The sequence below is a fragment of the Canis lupus genome, unplaced genomic scaffold (genome assembly GCF_048164855.1).
Source record: "Canis lupus baileyi unplaced genomic scaffold, mCanLup2.hap1 Scaffold_273, whole genome shotgun sequence".
NCBI lineage: Eukaryota > Metazoa > Chordata > Mammalia > Carnivora > Canidae > Canis > Canis lupus.
The window spans coordinates 24,294-45,741 of record NW_027326512.1 but is presented as its reverse complement, the minus strand read 5'-3'; the positions used below and the strand labels follow the sequence as shown (position 1 = coordinate 45,741).

Here is a 21,448-nt window from a genome sequence, read left to right as displayed (position 1 = left end):
GTGCAGGCGGGCCCGGGCCGAAGGTGGGGGGGGTGTTGCGGGTGGCTGGGTGGCTTGGTCGCTGGGGGCGGTGCCAGGGAATTGCTAGGGGCTGGGGGCGGGCCTGGGGGCGGGCCTGGGGGCGTGGCCTGGGGGCGGGGCCTGGGGCGGGGCGAGGAGGGCCCGCAGGCAGGGCAGGCCCCGCCCCTGGTCCCCGGCCCCCAACCACCCCCCCCTCGGCCCCACGGAGGGCCTCGCAGGCCTGCGAGGACGGGATCCAGCCCCCACCCGTCTCCCCCCAGCGACCGCACCGCCCCCCCGCGCCCCAGCCCCGAGGTTCCGGCTGTCGCCCCGTCCCCTCCCTGGGCCGCTTCGGGCCCCCTCGGCCCCCTCGGCCCCCTGGGACGCGCGGCCGGCTAGGATGCGGGTGGGCGTCGTTGAAGGGCTGGGAGGAAGAGGAGGTGTGTGGTGTATGTAGTGGCGTCCTGCCCGTGCAGCGGGCGCCCTCGGTGCCCCGCGGCGCCCTGCGGTGGTCCCGGCGGGGCGGGGGCCATGGCAGGGGTGGTCCGGAGGGCGCCGCCGCCGCCGCCGCCGCCGCCGCCGCGTTGGGCGAGGGGGGTGTTGGCGGCAAAGGGACGGACAGGAAGGCCGAAGAAAAAAAGCCTACAGCACCCGGTATTCCCAGGCTGTCTCCCATCCAAGTACTAACCAGGCCCGACCCTGCTTAGCTTCCGAGATCAGACGAGATCGGGCGCGTTCAGGGTGGTATGGCCGTAGACGTCCGCGGCTGCCGCTGGGCGCCCCAAGAGCCTGCTCTGCGCCTCTCCAGGCCAGGCGCCCGCCGCTCCTCAGCCCTCCTCCGCCCGCCCTGTGCGGCCCGCCTGAACGCCTGCCTGCCTGCCTGCATGCTCGCCTGCACGCCCGACTGATGGACTGACCGCCTCCCGCGCCGCGCCCGGGGTGGCGGAGGGCGCCTGCCCGGGCCGGGGGGTGGGGGCCAAGACGCGTCCCGCACCCCGGAGCCGAGTCTGTCGCGGGAGCCCGGGCGCGCTCCCGTCCCCGGCCTGTCGGGCTCGTCGCCGCCGCTCGGCTCCCCGATGGCACGCCGCCCCGCATCGGGCCGCTCGCTGGGGGCTGGGGGCTGCGGGGGGGTGGGGGGGTGTGCCGCGGGCCGGGGCCGGCGCCGGCCGGCCCCTGGCCTCTCCTGTCCTTCAGCCCGCCTGGCTCAAAGCCAAGCCGGGGCCGCCCGCGCCGCCGGACCCCATCGTCGCACAGGCAGGGACACAGACACGGGTGCCCACGACACACACACACACAGACAGACGGAAGGACACAGGCACTCGGAGCTGGGCCACACGGCCTGTGGGGGCGAGGCAGCCACCCCGCCGGAGGGGCGCAGGCCCTGGAGCTGCGTCAGGAGCCCTGGCAGCCGCAGGCCCTGCAGCCACGGTGTCAGGGATGCCGTTCCGCTCCCATTCCTGCCCATCAGCCGAACCGCCGCGGGGCCGTGTGCCTGCGTGCGTGCGCGGCGCCCTGGCCCAGGCGCGGAGCGAGTGTCTGTGGTGTGTCTTGCTGTGTCCCGAGCGGCTCTTTGGGCCTGGGTGCCGGCCGCCCCCGCGTCGCCGTGGTCTTGGCTGTCGCGGGGTCACGGAGCGCGGAGCCCGGCGCCAACGGGGGGCCTTAGGCCCCCGGCGGTCGGGCCATCTGGTTGGTGTCCTGGGCACGCGGAGCGTGGACCCCGGGGCTGAGGGCCGAAGGGACGGTGGTCCGCGGGGGACGGAGGGCATGTCCTTCGGAGAGAAGGTGCAGGCGGGCCCGGGCCGAAGGTGGGGGGGGTGTTGCGGGTGGCTGGGTGGCTTGGTCGCTGGGGGCGGTGCCAGGGAATTGCTAGGGGCTGGGGGCGGGCCTGGGGGCGGGCCTGGGGGCGGGGCCTGGGGCGGGGCGAGGAGGGCCCGCAGGCAGGCCCGGCCCCGGCCCCCGGCCCCCAACCAAACCCCCCCTCGGCCCCACGGAGGGCCTCGCAGGCCTGCGAGGACGGGATCCAGCCCCCACCCGTCTCCCCCCAGCGACCGCACCGCCCCCCCGCGCCCCAGCCCCGAGGTTCCGGCTGTCGCCCCGTCCCCTCCCTGGGCCGCTTCGGGCCCCCTCGGCCCCCTCGGCCCCCTGGGACGCGCGGCCGGCTAGGATGCGGGTGGGCGTCGTTGAAGGGCTGGGAGGAAGAGGAGGTGTGTGGTGTATGTAGTGGCGTCCTGCCCGTGCAGCGGGCGCCCTCGGTGCCCCGCGGCGCCCTGCGGTGGTCCCGGCGGGGCGGGGGCCATGGCAGGCGTGGTCCGGAGGGCACCGCCGCCGCCGCCGCCGCCGCCGCCGCGTTGGGCGAGGGGGGTGTTGGCGGCAAAGGGACGGACAGGAAGGCCGAAGAAAAAAAGCCTACAGCACCCGGTATTCCCAGGCGGTCTCCCATCCAAGTACTAACCAGGCCCGACCCTGCTTAGCTTCCGAGATCAGACGAGATCGGGCGCGTTCAGGGTGGTATGGCCGTAGACGTCCGCGGCTGCCGCTGGGCGCCCCAAGAGCCTGCTCTGCGCCTCTCCAGGCCAGGCGCCCGCCGCTCCTCAGCCCTCCTCCGCCCGCCCTGTGCGGCCCGCCTGAACGCCTGCCTGCCTGCCTGCATGCTCGCCTGCCGGCCCGACTGATGGACTGACCGCCTCCCGCGCCGCGCCCGGGGTGGCGGAGGGCGCCTGCCCGGGCCGGGGGGTGGGGGCCAAGACGCGTCCCGCACCCCGGAGCCGAGTCTGTCGCGGGAGCCCGGGCGCGCTCCCGTCCCCGGCCTGTCGGGCTCGTCGCCGCCGCTCGGCTCCCCGATGGCACGCCGCCCCGCATCGGGCCGCTCGCTGGGGGCTGGGGGCTGCGGGGGGGTGGGGGGGTGTGCCGCGGGCCGGGGCCGGCGCCGGCCGGCCCCTGGCCTCTCCTGTCCTTCAGCCCGCCTGGCTCAAAGCCAAGCCGGGGCCGCCCGCGCCGCCGGACCCCATCGTCGCACAGGCAGGGACACAGACACAGGTGCCCACGACACACACACACACAGACAGACGGAAGGACACAGGCACTCGGAGCTGGGCCACACGGCCTGTGGGGGCGAGGCAGCCACCCCGCCGGAGGGGCGCAGGCCCTGGAGCTGCGTCAGGAGCCCTGGCAGCCGCAGGCCCTGCAGCCACGGGGTCAGGGATGCCGTTCCGCTCCCATTCCTGCCCATCAGCCGAACCGCCGCGGGGCCGTGTGCCTGCGTGCGTGCGCGGCGCCCTGGCCCAGGCGCAGAGCGAGTGTCTGTGGTGTGTCTTGCTGTGTCCCGAGCGGCTCTTTGGGCCTGGGTGCCGGCCGCCCCCGCGTCGCCGTGGTCTTGGCTGTCGCGGGGTCACGGAGCGCGGAGCCCGGCGCCAACGGGGGGCCTGAGGCCCCCGGCGGTCGGGCCATCTGGTTGGTGTCCTGGGCACGCGGAGCGTGGACCCCGGGGCTGAGGGCCGAAGGGACGGTGGTCCGCGGGGGACGGAGGGCATGTCCTTCGGAGAGAAGGTGCAGGCGGGCCCGGGCCGAAGGTGGGGGGGGTGTTGCGGGTGGCTGGGTGGCTTGGTCGCTGGGGGCGGTGCCAGGGAATTGCTAGGGGCTGGGGGCGGGCCTGGGGGCGGGCCTGGGGGCGGGGCCTGGGGCGGGGCGAGGAGGGCCCGCAGGCAGGCCCGGCCCCGGCCCCCGGCCCCCAACCAAACCCCCCCTCGGCCCCACGGAGGGCCTCGCAGGCCTGCGAGGACGGGATCCAGCCCCCACCCGTCTCCCCCCAGCGACCGCACCGCCCCCCCGCGCCCCAGCCCCGAGGTTCCGGCTGTCGCCCCGTCCCCTCCCTGGGCCGCTTCGGGCCCCCTCGGCCCCCTCGGCCCCCTGGGACGCGCGGCCGGCTAGGATGCGGGTGGGCGTCGTTGAAGGGCTGGGAGGAAGAGGAGGTGTGTGGTGTATGTAGTGGCGTCCTGCCCGTGCAGCGGGCGCCCTCGGTGCCCCGCGGCGCCCTGCGGTGGTCCCGGCGGGGCGGGGGCCATGGCAGGGGTGGTCCGGAGGGCACCGCCGCCGCCGCCGCCGCCGCCGCCGCGTTGGGCGAGGGGGGTGTTGGCGGCAAAGGGACGGACAGGAAGGCCGAAGAAAAAAAGCCTACAGCACCCGGTATTCCCAGGCGGTCTCCCATCCAAGTACTAACCAGGCCCGACCCTGCTTAGCTTCCGAGATCAGACGAGATCGGGCGCGTTCAGGGTGGTATGGCCGAAGACGTCCGCGGCTGCCGCTGGGCGCCCCAAGAGCCTGCTCTGCGCCTCTCCAGGCCAGGCGCCCGCCGCTCCTCAGCCCTCCTCCGCCCGCCCTGTGCGGCCCGCCTGAACGCCTGCCTGCCTGCCTGCATGCTCGCCTGCACGCCCGACTGATGGACTGACCGCCTCCCGCGCCGCGCCCGGGGTGGCGGAGGGCGCCTGCCCGGGCCGGGGGGTGGGGGCCAAGACGCGTCCCGCACCCCGGAGCCGAGTCTGTCGCGGGAGCCCGGGCGCGCTCCCGTCCCCGGCCTGTCGGGCTCGTCGCCGCCGCTCGGCTCCCCGGATGGCACGCCGCCCCGCATCGGGCCGCTCGCTGGGGGCTGGGGGCTGCGGGGGGGTGGGGGGGTGTGCCGCGGGCCGGGGCCGGCGCCGGCCGGCCCCTGGCCTCTCCTGTCCTTCAGCCCGCCTGGCTCAAAGCCAAGCCGGGGCCGCCCGCGCCGCCGGACCCCATCGTCGCACAGGCAGGGACACAGACACAGGTGCCCACGACACACACACACACAGACAGACGGAAGGACACAGGCACTCGGAGCTGGGCCACACGGCCTGTGGGGGCGAGGCAGCCACCCCGCCGGAGGGGCGCAGGCCCTGGAGCTGCGTCAGGAGCCCTGGCAGCCGCAGGCCCTGCAGCCACGGGGTCAGGGATGCCGTTCCGCTCCCATTCCTGCCCATCAGCCGAACCGCCGCGGGGCCGTGTGCCTGCGTGCGTGCGCGGCGCCCTGGCCCAGGCGCGGAGCGAGTGTCTGTGGTGTGTCTTGCTGTGTCCCGAGCGGCTCTTTGGGCCTGGGTGCCGGCCGCCCCCGCGTCGCCGTGGTCTTGGCTGTCGCGGGGTCACGGAGCGCGGAGCCCGGCGCCAACGGGGGGCCTGAGGCCCCCGGCGGTCGGGCCATCTGGTTGGTGTCCTGGGCACGCGGAGCGTGGACCCCGGGGCTGAGGGCCGAAGGGACGGTGGTCCGCGGGGGACGGAGGGCATGTCCTTCGGAGAGAAGGTGCAGGCGGGCCCGGGCCGAAGGTGGGGGGGGTGTTGCGGGTGGCTGGGTGGCTTGGTCGCTGGGGGCGGTGCCAGGGAATTGCTAGGGGCTGGGGGCGGGCCTGGGGGCGGGCCTGGGGCGGGGCCTGGGGGCGGGGCGAGGAGGGCCCGCAGGCAGGGCAGGCCCGGCCCCCGGCCCCCCCGCCCCCAACCACCCCCCCCTCGGCCCCACGGAGGGCCTCGCAGGCCTGCGAGGACGGGATCCAGCCCCCACCCGTCTCCCCCCAGCGACCGCACCGCCCCCCCACGCCCCAGCCCCGAGGTTCCGGCTGTCGCCCCGTCCCCTCCCTGGGCCGCTTCGGGCCCCCTCGGCCCCCTCGGCCCCCTGGGACGCGCGGCCGGCTAGGATGCGGGTGGGCGTCGTTGAAGGGCTGGGAGGAAGAGGAGGTGTGTGGGTGTATGTAGTGGCGTCCTGCCCGTGCAGCGGGCGCCCTCGGTGCCCCGCGGCGCCCTGCGGTGGTCCCGGCGGGGCGGGGGCCATGGCAGGGGTGGTCCGGAGGGCACCGCCGCCGCCGCCACCGCCGCCGCCGCGTTGGGCGAGGGGGGTGTTGGCGGCAAAGGGACGGACAGGAAGGCCGAAGAAAAAAAGCCTACAGCACCCGGTATTCCCAGGCGGTCTCCCATCCAAGTACTAACCAGGCCCGACCCTGCTTAGCTTCCGAGATCAGACGAGATCGGGCGCGTTCAGGGTGGTATGGCCGTAGACGTCCGCGGCTGCCGCTGGGCGCCCCAAGAGCCTGCTCTGCGCCTCTCCAGGCCAGGCGCCCGCCGCTCCTCAGCCCTCCTCCGCCCGCCCTGTGCGGCCCGCCTGAACGCCTGCCTGCCTGCCTGCATGCTCGCCTGCACGCCCGACTGATGGACTGACCGCCTCCCGCGCCGCGCCCGGGGTGGCGGAGGGCGCCTGCCCGGGCCGGGGGGTGGGGGCCAAGACGCGTCCCGCACCCCGGAGCCGAGTCTGTCGCGGGAGCCCGGGCGCGCTCCCGTCCCCGGCCTGTCGGGCTCGTCGCCGCCGCTCGGCTCCCCGGATGGCACGCCGCCCCGCATCGGGCCGCTCGCTGGGGGCTGGGGGCTGCGGGGGGGTGGGGGGGTGTGCCGCGGGCCGGGGCCGGCGCCGGCCGGCCCCTGGCCTCTCCTGTCCTTCAGCCCGCCTGGCTCAAAGCCAAGCCGGGGCCGCCCGCGCCGCCGGACCCCATCGTCGCACAGGCAGGGATACAGACACAGGTGCCCACGACACACACACAGACAGACGGAAGGACACAGGCACTCGGAGCTGGGCCACACGGCCTGTGGGGGCGAGGCAGCCACCCCGCCGGAGGGGCGCAGGCCCTGGAGCTGCGTCAGGAGCCCTGGCAGCCGCAGGCCCCGCAGCCACGGTGTCAGGGATGCCGTTCCGCTCCCATTCCTGCGCATCAGCCGAACCGCCGCGGGGCCGTGTGCCTGCGTGCGTGCGCGGCGCCCTGGCCCAGGCGCGGAGCGAGTGTCTGTGGTGTGTCTTGCTGTGTCCCGAGCGGCTCTTTGGGCCTGGGTGCCGGCCGCCCCCGCGTCGCCGTGGTCTTGGCTGTCGCGGGGTCACGGAGCGCGGAGCCCGGCGCCAACGGGGGGCCTGAGGCCCCCGGCGGTCGGGCCATCTGGTTGGTGTCCTGGGCACGCGGAGCGTGGACCCCGGGGCTGAGGGCCGAAGGGACGGTGGTCCGCGGGGGACGGAGGGCATGTCCTTCGGAGAGAAGGTGCAGGCGGGCCCGGGCCGAAGGTGGGGGGGGTGTTGCGGGTGGCTGGGTGGCTTGGTCGCTGGGGGCGGTGCCAGGGAATTGCTAGGGGCTGGGGGCGGGCCTGGGGGCGGGCCTGGGGCGGGGCGAGGAGGGCCCGCAGGCAGGCCCGGCCCCCGGCCCCCGGCCCCCAACCACCCCCCCCTCGGCCCCACGGAGGGCCTCGCAGGCCTGCGAGGACGGGATCCAGCCCCCACCCGTCTCCCCCCAGCGACCGCACCGCCCCCCCGCGCCCCAGCCCCGAGGTTCCGGCTGTCGCCCCGTCCCCTCCCTGGGCCGCTTCGGGCCCCCTCGGCCCCCTCGGCCCCCTGGGACGCGCGGCCGGCTAGGATGCGGGTGGGCGTCGTTGAAGGGCTGGGAAGAAGAGGAGGTGTGTGGTGTATGTAGTGGCGTCCTGCCCGTGCAGCGGGCGCCCTCGGTGCCCCGCGGCGCCCTGCGGTGGTCCCGGCGGGGCGGGGGCCATGGCAGGGGTGGTCCGGAGGGCGCCGCCGCCGCCGCCGCCGCCGCCGCCGCGTTGGGCGAGGGGGGTGTTGGCGGCAAAGGGACGGACAGGAAGGCCGAAGAAAAAAAGCCTACAGCACCCGGTATTCCCAGGCGGTCTCCCATCCAAGTACTAACCAGGCCCGACCCTGCTTAACTTCCGAGATCAGACGAGATCGGGCGCGTTCAGGGTGGTATGGCCGTAGACGTCCGCGGCTGCCGCTGGGCGCCCCAAGAGCCTGCTCTGCGCCTCTCCAGGCCAGGCGCCCGCCGCTCCTCAGCCCTCCTCCGCCCGCCCTGTGCGGCCCGCCTGAACGCCTGCCTGCCTGCCTGCATGCTCGCCTGCCGGCCCGACTGATGGACTGACCGCCTCCCGCGCCGCGCCCGGGGTGGCGGAGGGCGCCTGCCCGGGCCGGGGGGTGGGGGCCAAGAGGCGTCCCGCACCCCGGAGCCGAGTCTGTCGCGGGAGCCCGGGCGCGCTCCCGTCCCCGGCCTGTCGGGCTCGTCGCCGCCGCTCGGCTCCCCGGATGGCACGCCGCCCCGCATCGGGCCGCTCGCTGGGGGCTGGGGGCTGCGGGGGGGTGGGGGGGTGTGCCGCGGGCGCGGGGCCGGCGCCGGCCGGCCCCTGGCCTCTCCTGTCCTTCAGCCCGCCTGGCTCAAAGCCAAGCCGGGGCCGCCCGCGCCGCCGGACCCCATCGTCGCACAGGCAGGGACACAGACACAGGTGCCCACGACACACACACACACAGACAGACGGAAGGACACAGGCACTCGGAGCTGGGCCACACGGCCTGTGGGGGCGAGGCAGCCACCCCGCCGGAGGGGCGCAGGCCCTGGAGCTGCGTCAGGAGCCCTGGCAGCCGCAGGCCCCGCAGCCACGGTGTCAGGGATGCCGTTCCGCTCCCATTCCTGCCCATCAGCCGAACCGCCGCGGGGCCGTGTGCCTGCGTGCGTGCGCGGCGCCCTGGCCCAGGCGCGGAGCGAGTGTCTGTGGTGTGTCTTGCTGTGTCCCGAGCGGCTCTTTGGGCCTGGGTGCCGGCCGCCCCCGCGTCGCCGTGGTCTTGGCTGTCGCGGGGTCACGGAGCGCGGAGCCCGGCGCCAACGGGGGGCCTGAGGCCCCCGGCGGTCGGGCCATCTGGTTGGTGTCCTGGGCACGCGGAGCGTGGACCCCGGGGCTGAGAGCCGAAGGGACGGTGGTCCGCGGGGGACGGAGGGCATGTCCTTCGGAGAGAAGGTGCAGGCGGGCCCGGGCCGAAGGTGGGGGGGGTGTTGCGGGTGGCTGGGTGGCTTGGTCGCTGGGGGCGGTGCCAGGGAATTGCTAGGGGCTGGGGGCGGGCCTGGGGGCGGGGCTGGGGGCGGGGCCTGGGGCGGGGCGAGGAGGGCCCGCAGGCAGGCCCGGCCCCCGGCCCCCGGCCCCCAACCACCCCCCCCTCGGCCCCACGGAGGGCCTCGCAGGCCTGCGAGGACGGGATCCAGCCCCCACCCGTCTCCCCCCAGCGACCGCACCGCCCCCCCGCGCCCCAGCCCCGAGGTTCCGGCTGTCGCCCCGTCCCCTCCCTGGGCCGCTTCGGGCCCCCTCGGCCCCCTCGGCCCCCTGGGACGCGCGGCCGGCTAGGATGCGGGTGGGCGTCGTTGAAGGGCTGGGAGGAAGAGGAGGTGTGTGGTGTATGTAGTGGCGTCCTGCCCGTGCAGCGGGCGCCCTCGGTGCCCCGCGGCGCCCTGCGGTGGTCCCGGCGGGGCGGGGGCCATGGCAGGGGTGGTCCGGAGGGCACCGCCGCCGCCGCCGCCGCGTTGGGCGAAGGGGGTGTTGGCGGCAAAGGGACGGACAGGAAGGCCGAAGAAAAAAAGCCTACAGCACCCGGTATTCCCAGGCGGTCTCCCATCCAAGTACTAACCAGGCCCGACCCTGCTTAGCTTCCGAGATCAGACGAGATCGGGCGCGTTCAGGGTGGTATGGCCGTAGACGTCCGCGGCTGCCGCTGGGCGCCCCAAGAGCCTGCTCTGCGCCTCTCCAGGCCAGGCGCCCGCCGCTCCTCAGCCCTCCTCCGCCCGCCCTGTGCGGCCCGCCTGAACGCCTGCCTGCCTGCCTGCATGCTCGCCTGCCGGCCCGACTGATGGACTGACCGCCTCCCGCGCCGCGCCCGGGGTGGCGGAGGGCGCCTGCCCGGGCCGGGGGGTGGGGGCCAAGACGCGTCCCGCACCCCGGAGCCGAGTCTGTCGCGGGAGCCCGGGCGCGCTCCCGTCCCCGGCCTGTCGGGCTCGTCGCCGCCGCTCGGCTCCCCGGATGGCACGCCGCCCCGCATCGGGCCGCTCGCTGGGGGCTGGGGGCTGCGGGGGGGTGGGGGGGTGTGCCGCGGGCCGGGGCCGGCGCCGGCCGGCCCCTGGCCTCTCCTGTCCTTCAGCCCGCCTGGCTCAAAGCCAAGCCGGGGCCGCCCGCGCCGCCGGACCCCATCGTCGCACAGGCAGGGACACAGACACAGGTGCCCACGACACACACACACACAGACAGACGGAAGGACACAGGCACTCGGAGCTGGGCCACACGGCCTGTGGGGGCGAGGCAGCCACCCCGCCGGAGGGGCGCAGGCCCTGGAGCTGCGTCAGGAGCCCTGGCAGCCGCAGGCCCTGCAGCCACGGGGTCAGGGATGCCGTTCCGCTCCCATTCCTGCCCATCAGCCGAACCGCCGCGGGGCCGTGTGCCTGCGTGCGTGCGCGGCGCCCTGGCCCAGGCGCGGAGCGAGTGTCTGTGGTGTGTCTTGCTGTGTCCCGAGCGGCTCTTTGGGCCTGGGTGCCGGCCGCCCCCGCGTCGCCGTGGTCTTGGCTGTCGCGGGGTCACGGAGCGCGGAGCCCGGCGCCAACGGGGGGCCTGAGGCCCCCGGCGGTCGGGCCATCTGGTTGGTGTCCTGGGCACGCGGAGCGTGGACCCCGGGGCTGAGGGCCGAAGGGACGGTGGTCCGCGGGGGACGGAGGGCATGTCCTTCGGAGAGAAGGTGCAGGCGGGCCCGGGCCGAAGGTGGGGGGGGTGTTGCGGGTGGCTGGGTGGCTTGGTCGCTGGGGGCGGTGCCAGGGAATTGCTAGGGGCTGGGGGCGGGCCTGGGGGCGGGGCCTGGGGCGGGGCGAGGAGGGCCCGCAGGCAGGCCCGGCCCCCGGCCCCCGGCCCCCAACCACCCCCCCCTCGGCCCCACGGAGGGCCTCGCAGGCCTGCGAGGACGGGATCCAGCCCCCACCCGTCTCCCCCCAGCGACCGCACCGCCCCCCCGCGCCCCAGCCCCGAGGTTCCGGCTGTCGCCCCGTCCCCTCCCTGGGCCGCTTCGGGCCCCCTCGGCCCCCTCGGCCCCCTGGGACGCGCGGCCGGCTAGGATGCGGGTGGGCGTCGTTGAAGGGCTGGGAGGAAGAGGAGGTGTGTGGTGTATGTAGTGGCGTCCTGCCCGTGCAGCGGGCGCCCTCGGTGCCCCGCGGCGCCCTGCGGTGGTCCCGGCGGGGCGGGGGCCATGGCAGGGGTGGTCCGGAGGGCGCCACCGCCGCCGCCGCCGCCGCCGCCGCCGCGTTGGGCGAGGGGGGTGTTGGCGGCAAAGGGACGGACAGGAAGGCCGAAGAAAAAAAGCCTACAGCACCCGGTATTCCCAGGCGGTCTCCCATCCAAGTACTAACCAGGCCCGACCCTGCTTAGCTTCCGAGATCAGACGAGATCGGGCGCGTTCAGGGTGGTATGGCCGTAGACGTCCGCGGCTGCCGCTGGGCGCCCCAAGAGCCTGCTCTGCGCCTCTCCAGGCCAGGCGCCCGCCGCTCCTCAGCCCTCCTCCGCCCGCCCTGTGCGGCCCGCCTGAACGCCTGCCTGCCTGCCTGCATGCTCGCCTGCACGCCCGACTGATGGACTGACCGCCTCCCGCGCCGCGCCCGGGGTGGCGGAGGGCGCCTGCCCGGGCCGGGGGGTGGGGGCCAAGACGCGTCCCGCACCCCGGAGCCGAGTCTGTCGCGGGAGCCCGGGCGCGCTCCCGTCCCCGGCCTGTCGGGCTCGTCGCCGCCGCTCGGCTCCCCGGATGGCACGCCGCCCCGCATCGGGCCGCTCGCTGGGGGCTGGGGGCTGCGGGGGGGTGGGGGGGTGTGCCGCGGGCCGGGGCCGGCGCCGGCCGGCCCCTGGCCTCTCCTGTCCTTCAGCCCGCCTGGCTCAAAGCCAAGCCGGGGCCGCCCGCGCCGCCGGACCCCATCGTCGCACAGGCAGGGACACAGACACAGGTGCCCACGACACACACACACACAGACAGACGGAAGGACACAGGCACTCGGAGCTGGGCCACACGGCCTGTGGGGGCGAGGCAGCCACCCCGCCGGAGGGGCGCAGGCCCTGGAGCTGCGTCAGGAGCCCTGGCAGCCGCAGGCCCTGCAGCCACGGGGTCAGGGATGCCGTTCCGCTCCCATTCCTGCCCATCAGCCGAACCGCCGCGGGGCCGTGTGCCTGCGTGCGTGCGCGGCGCCCTGGCCCAGGCGCGGAGCGAGTGTCTGTGGTGTGTCTTGCTGTGTCCCGAGCGGCTCTTTGGGCCTGGGTGCCGGCCGCCCCCGCGTCGCCGTGGTCTTGGCTGTCGCGGGGTCACGGAGCGCGGAGCCCGGCGCCAACGGGGGGCCTGAGGCCCCCGGCGGTCGGGCCATCTGGTTGGTGTCCTGGGCACGCGGAGCGTGGACCCCGGGGCTGAGGGCCGAAGGGACGGTGGTCCGCGGGGGACGGAGGGCATGTCCTTCGGAGAGAAGGTGCAGGCGGGCCCGGGCCGAAGGTGGGGGGGGTGTTGCGGGTGGCTGGGTGGCTTGGTCGCTGGGGGCGGTGCCAGGGAATTGCTAGGGGCTGGGGGCGGGCCTGGGGGCGGGCCTGGGGGCGGGGCCTGGGGCGGGGCGAGGAGGGCCCGCAGGCAGGCCCGGCCCCGGCCCCCGGCCCCCAACCACCCCCCCCCTCGGCCCCACGGAGGGCCTCGCAGGCCTGCGAGGACGGGATCCAGCCCCCACCCGTCTCCCCCCAGCGACCGCACCGCCCCCCCGCGCCCCAGCCCCGAGGTTCCGGCTGTCGCCCCGTCCCCTCCCTGGGCCGCTTCGGGCCCCCTCGGCCCCCTCGGCCCCCTGGGACGCGCGGCCGGCTAGGATGCGGGTGGGCGTCGTTGAAGGGCTGGGAGGAAGAGGAGGTGTGTGGGTGTATGTAGTGGCGTCCTGCCCGTGCAGCGGGCGCCCTCGGTGCACCGCGGCGCCCTGCGGTGGTCCCGGCGGGGCGGGGGCCATGGCAGGGGTGGTCCGGAGGGCGCCGCCGCCGCCGCCGCCGCCGCCGCCGCGTTGGGCGAGGGGGTTGTTGGCGGCAAAGGGACGGACAGGAAGGCCGAAGGAAAAAAGCCTACAGCACCCGGTATTCCCAGGCGGTCTCCCATCCAAGTACTAACCAGGCCCGACCCTGCTTAGCTTCCGAGATCAGACGAGATCGGGCGCGTTCAGGGTGGTATGGCCGTAGACGTCCGCGGCTGCCGCTGGGCGCCCCAAGAGCCTGCTCTGCGCCTCTCCAGGCCAGGCGCCCGCCGCTCCTCAGCCCTCCTCTGCCCGCCCTGTGCGGCCCGCCTGAATGCCTGCCTGCCTGCCTGCCTGCATGCTCGCCTGCCGGCCCGACTGATGGACTGACCGCCTCCCGCGCCGCGCCCGGGGTGGCGGAGGGCGCCTGCCCGGGCCGGGGGGTGGGGGCCAAGAGGCGTCCCGCACCCCGGAGCCGAGTCTGTCGCGGGAGCCCGGGCGCGCTCCCGTCCCCGGCCTGTCGGGCTCGTCGCCGCCGCTCGGCTCCCCGGATGGCACGCCGCCCCGCATCGGGCCGCTCGCTGGGGGCTGGGGGCTGCTGGGGGGTGGGGGGGTGTGCCGCGGGCGCGGGGCCGGCGCCGGCCGGCCCCTGGCCTCTCCTGTCCTTCAGCCCGCCTGGCTCAAAGCCAAGCCGGGGCCGCCCGCGCCGCCGGACCCCATCGTCGCACAGGCAGGGACACAGACACAGGTGCCCACGACACACACACACACAGACAGACGGAAGGACACAGGCACTCGGAGCTGGGCCACACGGCCTGTGGGGGCGAGGCAGCCACCCCGCCGGAGGGGCGCAGGCCCTGGAGCTGCGTCAGGAGCCCTGGCAGCCGCAGGCCCCGCAGCCACGGTGTCAGGGATGCCGTTCCGCTCCCATTCCTGCCCATCAGCCGAACCGCCGCGGGGCCGTGTGCCTGCGTGCGTGCGCGGCGCCCTGGCCCAGGCGCGGAGCGAGTGTCTGTGGTGTGTCTTGCTGTGTCCCGAGCGGCTCTTTGGGCCTGGGTGCCGGCCGCCCCCGCGTCGCCGTGGTCTTGGCTGTCGCGGGGTCACGGAGCGCGGAGCCCGGCGCCAACGGGGGGCCTGAGGCCCCCGGCGGTCGGGCCATCTGGTTGGTGTCCTGGGCACGCGGAGCGTGGACCCCGGGGCTGAGAGCCGAAGGGACGGTGGTCCGCGGGGGACGGAGGGCATGTCCTTCGGAGAGAAGGTGCAGGCGGGCCCGGGCCGAAGGTGGGGGGGGTGTTGCGGGTGGCTGGGTGGCTTGGTCGCTGGGGGCGGTGCCAGGGAATTGCTAGGGGCTGGGGGCGGGCCTGGGGGCGGGGCTGGGGGCGGGGCCTGGGGCGGGGCGAGGAGGGCCCGCAGGCAGGCCCGGCCCCCGGCCCCCGGCCCCCAACCACCCCCCCCTCGGCCCCACGGAGGGCCTCGCAGGCCTGCGAGGACGGGATCCAGCCCCCACCCGTCTCCCCCCAGCGACCGCACCGCCCCCCCGCGCCCCAGCCCCGAGGTTCCGGCTGTCGCCCCGTCCCCTCCCTGGGCCGCTTCGGGCCCCCTCGGCCCCCTCGGCCCCCTGGGACGCGCGGCCGGCTAGGATGCGGGTGGGCGTCGTTGAAGGGCTGGGAGGAAGAGGAGGTGTGTGGTGTATGTAGTGGCGTCCTGCCCGTGCAGCGGGCGCCCTCGGTGCCCCGCGGCGCCCTGCGGTGGTCCCGGCGGGGCGGGGGCCATGGCAGGGGTGGTCCGGAGGGCGCCGCCGCCGCCGCCGCCGCCGCCGCCGCGTTGGGCGAGGGGGGTGTTGGCGGCAAAGGGACGGACAGGAAGGCCGAAGGAAAAAAGCCTACAGCACCCGGTATTCCCAGGCGGTCTCCCATCCAAGTACTAACCAGGCCCGACCCTGCTTAGCTTCCGAGATCAGACGAGATCGGGCGCGTTCAGGGTGGTATGGCCGTAGACGTCCACGGCTGCCGCTGGGCGCCCCAAGAGCCTGCTCTGCGCCTCTCCAGGCCAGGCGCCCGCCGCTCCTCAGCCCTCCTCCGCCCGCCCTGTGCGGCCCGCCTGAACGCCTGCCTGCCTGCCTGCATGCTCGCCTGCCGGCCCGACTGATGGACTGACCGCCTCCCGCGCCGCGCCCGGGGTGGCGGAGGGCGCCTGCCCGGGCCGGGGGGTGGGGGCCAAGACGCGTCCCGCACCCCGGAGCCGAGTCTGTCGCGGGAGCCCGGGCGCGCTCCCGTCCCCGGCCTGTCGGGCTCGTCGCCGCCGCTCGGCTCCCCGGATGGCACGCCGCCCCACATCGGGCCGCTCGCTGGGGGCTGGGGGCTGCGGGGGGGTGGGGGGGTGTGCCGCGGGCCGGGGCCGGCGCCGGCCGGCCCCTGGCCTCTCCTGTCCTTCAGCCCGCCTGGCTCAAAGCCAAGCCGGGGCCGCCCGCGCCGCCGGACCCCATCGTCGCACAGGCAGGGACACAGACACAGGTGCCCACGACACACACACACACAGACAGACGGAAGGACACAGGCACTCGGAGCTGGGCCACACGGCCTGTGGGGGCGAGGCAGCCACCCCGCCGGAGGGGCGCAGGCCCTGGAGCTGCGTCAGGAGCCCTGGCAGCCGCAGGCCCTGCAGCCACGGGGTCAAGGATGCCGTTCCGCTCCCATTCCTGCCCATCAGCCGAACCGCCGCGGGGCCGTGTGCCTGCCTGCGTGCGCGGCGCCCTGGCCCAGGCGCGGAGCGAGTGTCTGTGGTGTGTCTTGCTGTGTCCCGAGCGGCTCTTTGGGCCTGGGTGCCGGCCGCCCCCGCGTCGCCGTGGTCTTGGCTGTCGCGGGGTCATGGAGCGCGGAGCCCGGCGCCAACGGGGGGCCTGAGGCCCCCGGCGGTCGGGCCATCTGGTTGGTGTCCTGGGCACGCGGAGCGTGGACCCCGGGGCTGAGGGCCGAAGGGACGGTGGTCCGCGGGGGACGGAGGGCATGTCCTTCGGAGAGAAGGTGCAGGCGGGCCCGGGCCGAAGGTGGGGGGGGTGTTGCGGGTGGCTGGGTGGCTTGGTCGCTGGGGGCGGTGCCAGGGAATTGCTAGGGGCTGGGGGCGGGCCTGGGGGCGGGCCTGGGGGCGGGGCCTGGGGGCGGGGCGAGGAGGGCCCGCAGGCAGGGCAGGCCCGGCCCCCGGCCCCCCGCCCCCAACCACCCCCCCCTCGGCCCCACGGAGGGCTTCGCAGGCCTGCGAGGACGGGATCCAGCCCCCACCCGTCTCCCCCCAGCGACCGCACCGCCCCCCCGCGCCCCAGCCCCGAGGTTCCGGCTGTCGCCCCGTCCCCTCCCTGGGCCGCTTCGGGCCCCCTCGGCCCCCTCGGCCCCCTGGGACGCGCGGCCGGCTAGGATGCGGGTGGGCGTCGTTGAAGGGCTGGGAGGAAGAGGAGGTGTGTGGGTGTATGTAGTGGCGTCCTGCCCGTGCAGCGGGCGCCCTCGGTGCCCCGCGGCGCCCTGCGGTGGTCCCGGCGGGGCGGGGGCCATGGCAGGGGTGGTCCGGAGGGCGCCGCCGCCGCCGCCGCCGCCGCCGCCGCGTTGGGCGAGGGGGGTGTTGGCGGCAAAGGGACGGACAGGAAGGCCGAAGGAAAAAAGCCTACAGCACCCGGTATTCCCAGGCGGTCTCCCATCCAAGTACTAACCAGGCCCGACCCTGCTTAGCTTCCGAGATCAGACGAGATCGGGCGCGTTCAGGGTGGTATGGCCGTAGACGTCCGCGGCTGCCGCTGGGCGCCCCAAGAGCCTGCTCTGCGCCTCTCCAGGCCAGGCGCCCGCCGCTCCTCAGCCCTCCTCCGCCCGCCCTGTGCGGCCCGCCTGAACGCCTGCCTGCCTGCCTGCATGCTCGCCTGCCGGCCCGACTGATGGACTGACCGCCTCCCGCGCCGCGCCCGGGGTGGCGGAGGGCGCCTGCCCGGGCCGGGGGGTGGGGGCCAAGACGCGTCCCGCACCCCGGAGCCGAGTCTGTCGCGGGAGCCCGGGCGCGCTCCCGTCCCCGGCCTGTCGGGCTCGTCGCCGCCGCTCGGCTCCCCGGATGGCACGCCGCCCCGCATCGGGCCGCTCGCTGGGGGCTGGGGGCTGCGGGGGGGTGGGGGGGTGTGCCGCGGGCCGGGGCCGGCGCCGGCCGGCCCCTGGCCTCTCCTGTCCTTCAGCCCGCCTGGCTCAAAGCCAAGCCGGGGCCGCCCGCGCCGCCGGACCCCATCGTCGCACAGGCAGGGACACAGACACAGGTGCCCACGACACACACACACACAGACAGACGGAAGGACACAGGCACTCGGAGCTGGGCCACACGGCCTGTGGGGGCGAGGCAGCCACCCCGCCGGAGGGGCGCAGGCCCTGGAGCTGCGTCAGGAGCCCTGGCAGCCGCAGGCCCTGCAGCCACGGGGTCAGGGATGCCGTTCCGGTCCCATTCCTGCCCATCAGCCGAACCGCCGCGGGGCCGTGTGCCTGCGTGCGTGCGCGGCGCCCTGGCCCAGGCGCGGAGCGAGTGTCTGTGGTGTGTCTTGCTGTGTCCCGAGCGGCTCTTTGGGCCTGGGTGCCGGCCGCCCCCGCGTCGCCGTGGTCTTGGCTGTCGCGGGGTCACGGAGCGCGGAGCCCGGCGCCAACGGGGGGCCTGAGGCCCCCGGCGGTCGGGCCATCTGGTTGGTGTCCTGGGCACGCGGAGCGTGGACCCCGGGGCTGAGGGCCGAAGGGACGGTGGTCCGCGGGGGACGGAGGGCATGTCCTTCGGAGAGAAGGTGCAGGCGGGCCCGGGCCGAAGGTGGGGGGGGTGTTGCGGGTGGCTGGGTGGCTTGGTCGCTGGGGGCGGTGCCAGGGAATTGCTAGGGGCTGGGGGCGGGCCTGGGGGCGGGCCTGGGGGCGGGGCCTGGGGGCGGGGCCTGGGGGCGGGGCCTGGGGCGGGGCGAGGAGGGCCCGCAGGCAGGGCAGGCCCGGCCCCCGGCCCCCGGCCCCCAACCACCCCCCCCTCGGCCCCACGGAGGGCCTCGCAGGCCTGCGAGGACGGGATCCAGCCCCCACCCGTCTCCCCCCAGCGACCGCACCGCCCCCCCGCGCCCCAGCCCCGAGGTTCCGGCTGTCGCCCCGTCCCCTCCCTGGGCCGCTTCGGGCCCCCTCGGCCCCCTCGGCCCCCTGGGACGCGCGGCCGGCTAGGATGCGGGTGGGCGTCGTTGAAGGGCTGGGAGGAAGAGGAGGTGTGTGGTGTATGTAGTGGCGTCCTGCCCGTGCAGCGGGCGCCCTCGGTGCCCCGCGGCGCCCTGCGGTGGTCCCGGCGGGGCGGGGGCCATGGCAGGGGTGGTCCGGAGGGCGCCGCCGCCGCCGCCGCCGCCGCCGCCGCCGCCGCGTTGGGCGAGGGGGGTGTTGGCGGCAAAGGGACGGACAGGAAGGCCGAAGGAAAAAAGCCTACAGCACCCGGTATTCCCAGGCGGTCTCCCATCCAAGTACTAACCAGGCCCGACCCTGCTTAGCTTCCGAGATCAGACGAGATCGGGCGCGTTCAGGGTGGTATGGCCGTAGACGTCCGCGGCTGCCGCTGGGCGCCCCAAGAGCCTGCTCTGCGCCTCTCCAGGCCAGGCGCCCGCCGCTCCTCAGCCCTCCTCCGCCCGCCCTGTGCGGCCCGCCTGAACGCCTGCCTGCCTGCCTGCATGCTCGCCTGCCGGCCCGACTGATGGACTGACCGCCTCCCGCGCCGCGCCCGGGGTGGCGGAGGGCGCCTGCCCGGGCCGGGGGGTGGGGGCCAAGACGCGTCCCGCACCCCGGAGCCGAGTCTGTCGCGGGAGCCCGGGCGCGCTCCCGTCCCCGGCCTGTCGGGCTCGTCGCCGCCGCTCGGCTCCCCGGATGGCACGCCGCCCCGCATCGGGCCGCTCGCTGGGGGCTGGGGGCTGCGGGGGGGTGGGGGTGTGTGCCGCGGACCGGGGCCGGCGCCGGCCGGCCCCTGGCCTCTCCTGTCCTTCAGCCCGCCTGGCTCAAAGCCAAGCCGGGGTCGCCCGCGCCGCCGGACCCCATCGTCGCACAGGCAGGGACACAGACACAGGTGCCCACGACACACACACAGACAGACAGACGGAAGGACACAGGCACTCGGAGCTGGGCCACACGGCCTGTGGGGGCGAGGCAGCCACCCCGCCGGAGGGGCGCAGGCCCTGGAGCTGCGTCAGGAGCCCTGGCAGCCGCAGGCCCCGCAGCCACGGTGTCAGGGATGCCGTTCCGCTCCCATTCCTGCCCATCAGCCGAACCGCCGCGGGGCCGTGTGCCTGCGTGCGTGCGCGGCGCCCTGGCCCAGGCGCGGAGCGAGTGTCTGTGGTGTGTCTTGCTGTGTCCCGAGCGGCTCTTTGGGCCTGGGTGCCGGCCGCCCCCGCGTCGCCGTGGTCTTGGCTGTCGCGGGGTCACGGAGCGCGGAGCCCGGCGCCAACGGGGGGCCTGAGGCCCCCGGCGGTCGGGCCATCTGGTTGGTGTCCTGGGCACGCGGATCGTGGACCCCGGGGCTGAGGGCCGAAGGGACGGTGGTCCGCGGGGGACGGAGGGCATGTCCTTCGGAGAGAAGGTGCAGGCGGGCCCGGGCCGAAGGTGGGGGGGGTGTTGCGGGTGGCTGGGTGGCTTGGTCGCTGGGGGCGGTGCCAGGGAATTGCTAGGGGCTGGGGGCGGGCCTGGGGGCGGGCCTGGGGGCGGGGCCTGGGGCGGGGCGAGGAGGGCCCGCAGGCAGGCCCGGCCCGGGCCCCCGGCCCCCAACCACCCCCCCCCTCGGCCCCACGGAGGGCCTCGCAGGCCTGCGAGGACGGGATCCAGCCCCCACCCGTCTCCCCCCAGCGACCGCACCGCCCCCCCGCGCCCCAGCCCCGAGGTTCCGGCTGTCGCCCCGTCCCCTCCCTGGGCCGCTTCGGGCCCCCTCGGCCCCCTCGGCCCCCTGGGACGCGCGGCCGGCTAGGATGCGGGTGGGCGTCGTTGAAGGGCTGGGAGGAAGAGGAGGTGTGTGGTGTATGTAGTGGCGTCCTGCCCGTGCAGCGGGCGCCCTCGGTGCCCCGCGGCGCCCTGCGGTGGTCCCGGCGGGGCGGGGGCCATGGCAGGGGTGGTCCGGAGGGCGCCGCCGCCGCCGCCGCCGCCGCCGCCGCGTTGGGCGAGGGGGGTGTTGGCGGCAAAGGGACGGACAGGAAGGCCGAAGAAAAAAAGCCTACAGCACCCGGTATTCCCAGGCGGTCTCCCATCCAAGTACTAACCAGGCCCGACCTTGCTTAGCTTCCGAGATCAGACGAGATCGGGCGCGTTCAGGGTGGTATGGCCGTAGACGTCCACGGCTGCCGCTGGGCGCCCCAAGAGCCTGCTCTGCGCCTCTCCAGGCCAGGCGCCCGCCGCTCCTCAGCCCTCCTCCGCCCGCCCTGTGCGGCCCGCCTGAACGCCTGCCTGCCTGCCTGCATGCTCGCCTGCCGGCCCGACTGATGGACTGACCGCCTCCCGCGCCGCGCCCGGGGTGGCGGAGGGCGCCTGCCCGGGCCGGGGGGTGGGGGCCAAGACGCGTCCCGCACCCCGGAGCCGAGTCTGTCGCGGGAGCCCGGGCGCGCTCCCGTCCCCGGCCTGTCGGGCTCGTCGCCGCCGCTCGGCTCCCCGGATGGCACGCCGCCCCGCATCGGGCCGCTCGCTGGGGGCTGGGGGCTGCGGGGGGGTGGGGGGGTGTGCCGCGGGCCGGGGCCGGCGCCGGCCGGCCCCTGGCCTCTCCTGTCCTTCAGCCCGCCTGGCTCAAAGCCAAGCCGGGGCCGCCCGCGCCGCCGGACCCCATCGTCGCACAGGCAGGGACACAGACACAGGTGCCCACGACACACACACACACAGACAGACGGAAGGACACAGGCACTCGGAGCTGGGCCACACGGCCTGTGGGGGCGAGGCAGCCACCCCGCCGGAGGGGCGCAGGCCCTGGAGCTGCGTCAGGAGCCCTGGCAGCCGCAGGCCCTGCAGCCACGGGGTCAGGGATGCCGTTCCGGTCCCATTCCTGCCCATCAGCCGAACCGCCGCGGGGCCGTGTGCCTGCGTGCGTGCGCGGCGCCCTGGCCCAGGCGCGGAGCGAGTGTCTGTGGTGTGTCTTGCTGTGTCCCGAGCGGCTCTTTGGGCCTGGGTGCCGGCCGCCCCCGCGTCGCCGTGGTCTTGGCTGTCGCGGGGTCACGGAGCGCGGAGCCCGGCGCCAACGGGGGGCCTGAGGCCCCCGGCGGTCGGGCCATCTGGTTGGTGTCCTGGGCACGCGGAGCGTGGACCCCGGGGCTGAGGGCCGAAGGGACGGTGGTCCGCGGGGGACGGAGGGCATGTCCTTCGGAGAGAAGGTGCAGGCGGGCCCGGGCCGAAGGTGGGGGGGGTGTTGCGGGTGGCTGGGTGGCTTGGTCGCTGGGGGCGGTGCCAGGGAATTGCTAGGGGCTGGGGGCGGGCCTGGGGGCGGGCCTGGGGGCGGGGCCTGGGGGCGGGGCCTGGGGGCGGGGCCTGGGGCGGGGCGAGGAGGGCCCGCAGGCAGGGCAGGCCCGGCCCCCGGCCCCCGGCCCCCAACCACCCCCCCCT

General features: G+C 76.6%; 12 non-coding genes across 12 annotated transcripts; all 12 read right to left on the bottom strand.

Annotated features, from left to right (window-relative positions):
• Window positions 1–639: 639 nt before the first annotated feature.
• LOC140629843 (5S ribosomal RNA) lies at window positions 640–758 on the bottom strand. Its single transcript, XR_012027667.1, has one exon. It is a non-coding gene; the product is annotated as a 5S ribosomal RNA (ribosomal RNA).
• A 1,645-nt stretch (window positions 759–2,403) lies between these two features.
• LOC140629829 (5S ribosomal RNA) lies at window positions 2,404–2,522 on the bottom strand. The gene has a single exon (XR_012027653.1). It is a non-coding gene; the product is annotated as a 5S ribosomal RNA (ribosomal RNA).
• Window positions 2,523–4,167: 1,645 nt separating this feature from the next.
• LOC140629838 (5S ribosomal RNA) lies at window positions 4,168–4,286 on the bottom strand. Its single transcript, XR_012027662.1, has one exon. It is a non-coding gene; the product is annotated as a 5S ribosomal RNA (ribosomal RNA).
• Window positions 4,287–5,939: 1,653 nt separating this feature from the next.
• On the bottom strand, window positions 5,940–6,058 carry LOC140629828 (5S ribosomal RNA). Its single transcript, XR_012027652.1, has one exon. It is a non-coding gene; the product is annotated as a 5S ribosomal RNA (ribosomal RNA).
• Window positions 6,059–7,687: 1,629 nt separating this feature from the next.
• On the bottom strand, window positions 7,688–7,806 carry LOC140629824 (5S ribosomal RNA). Its single transcript, XR_012027647.1, has one exon. It is a non-coding gene; the product is annotated as a 5S ribosomal RNA (ribosomal RNA).
• A 1,638-nt stretch (window positions 7,807–9,444) lies between these two features.
• On the bottom strand, window positions 9,445–9,563 carry LOC140629827 (5S ribosomal RNA). The gene has a single exon (XR_012027651.1). It is a non-coding gene; the product is annotated as a 5S ribosomal RNA (ribosomal RNA).
• A 1,637-nt stretch (window positions 9,564–11,200) lies between these two features.
• On the bottom strand, window positions 11,201–11,319 carry LOC140629826 (5S ribosomal RNA). The gene has a single exon (XR_012027650.1). It is a non-coding gene; the product is annotated as a 5S ribosomal RNA (ribosomal RNA).
• A 1,647-nt stretch (window positions 11,320–12,966) lies between these two features.
• LOC140629825 (5S ribosomal RNA) lies at window positions 12,967–13,085 on the bottom strand. Its single transcript, XR_012027648.1, has one exon. It is a non-coding gene; the product is annotated as a 5S ribosomal RNA (ribosomal RNA).
• Window positions 13,086–14,736: 1,651 nt separating this feature from the next.
• LOC140629823 (5S ribosomal RNA) lies at window positions 14,737–14,855 on the bottom strand. The gene has a single exon (XR_012027646.1). It is a non-coding gene; the product is annotated as a 5S ribosomal RNA (ribosomal RNA).
• Window positions 14,856–16,508: 1,653 nt separating this feature from the next.
• LOC140629822 (5S ribosomal RNA) lies at window positions 16,509–16,627 on the bottom strand. Its single transcript, XR_012027645.1, has one exon. It is a non-coding gene; the product is annotated as a 5S ribosomal RNA (ribosomal RNA).
• A 1,683-nt stretch (window positions 16,628–18,310) lies between these two features.
• On the bottom strand, window positions 18,311–18,429 carry LOC140629821 (5S ribosomal RNA). The gene has a single exon (XR_012027644.1). It is a non-coding gene; the product is annotated as a 5S ribosomal RNA (ribosomal RNA).
• Window positions 18,430–20,075: 1,646 nt separating this feature from the next.
• Window positions 20,076–20,194, bottom strand: LOC140629840 (5S ribosomal RNA). Its single transcript, XR_012027664.1, has one exon. It is a non-coding gene; the product is annotated as a 5S ribosomal RNA (ribosomal RNA).
• Between the last annotated feature and the right edge of the window lie 1,254 nt (window positions 20,195–21,448).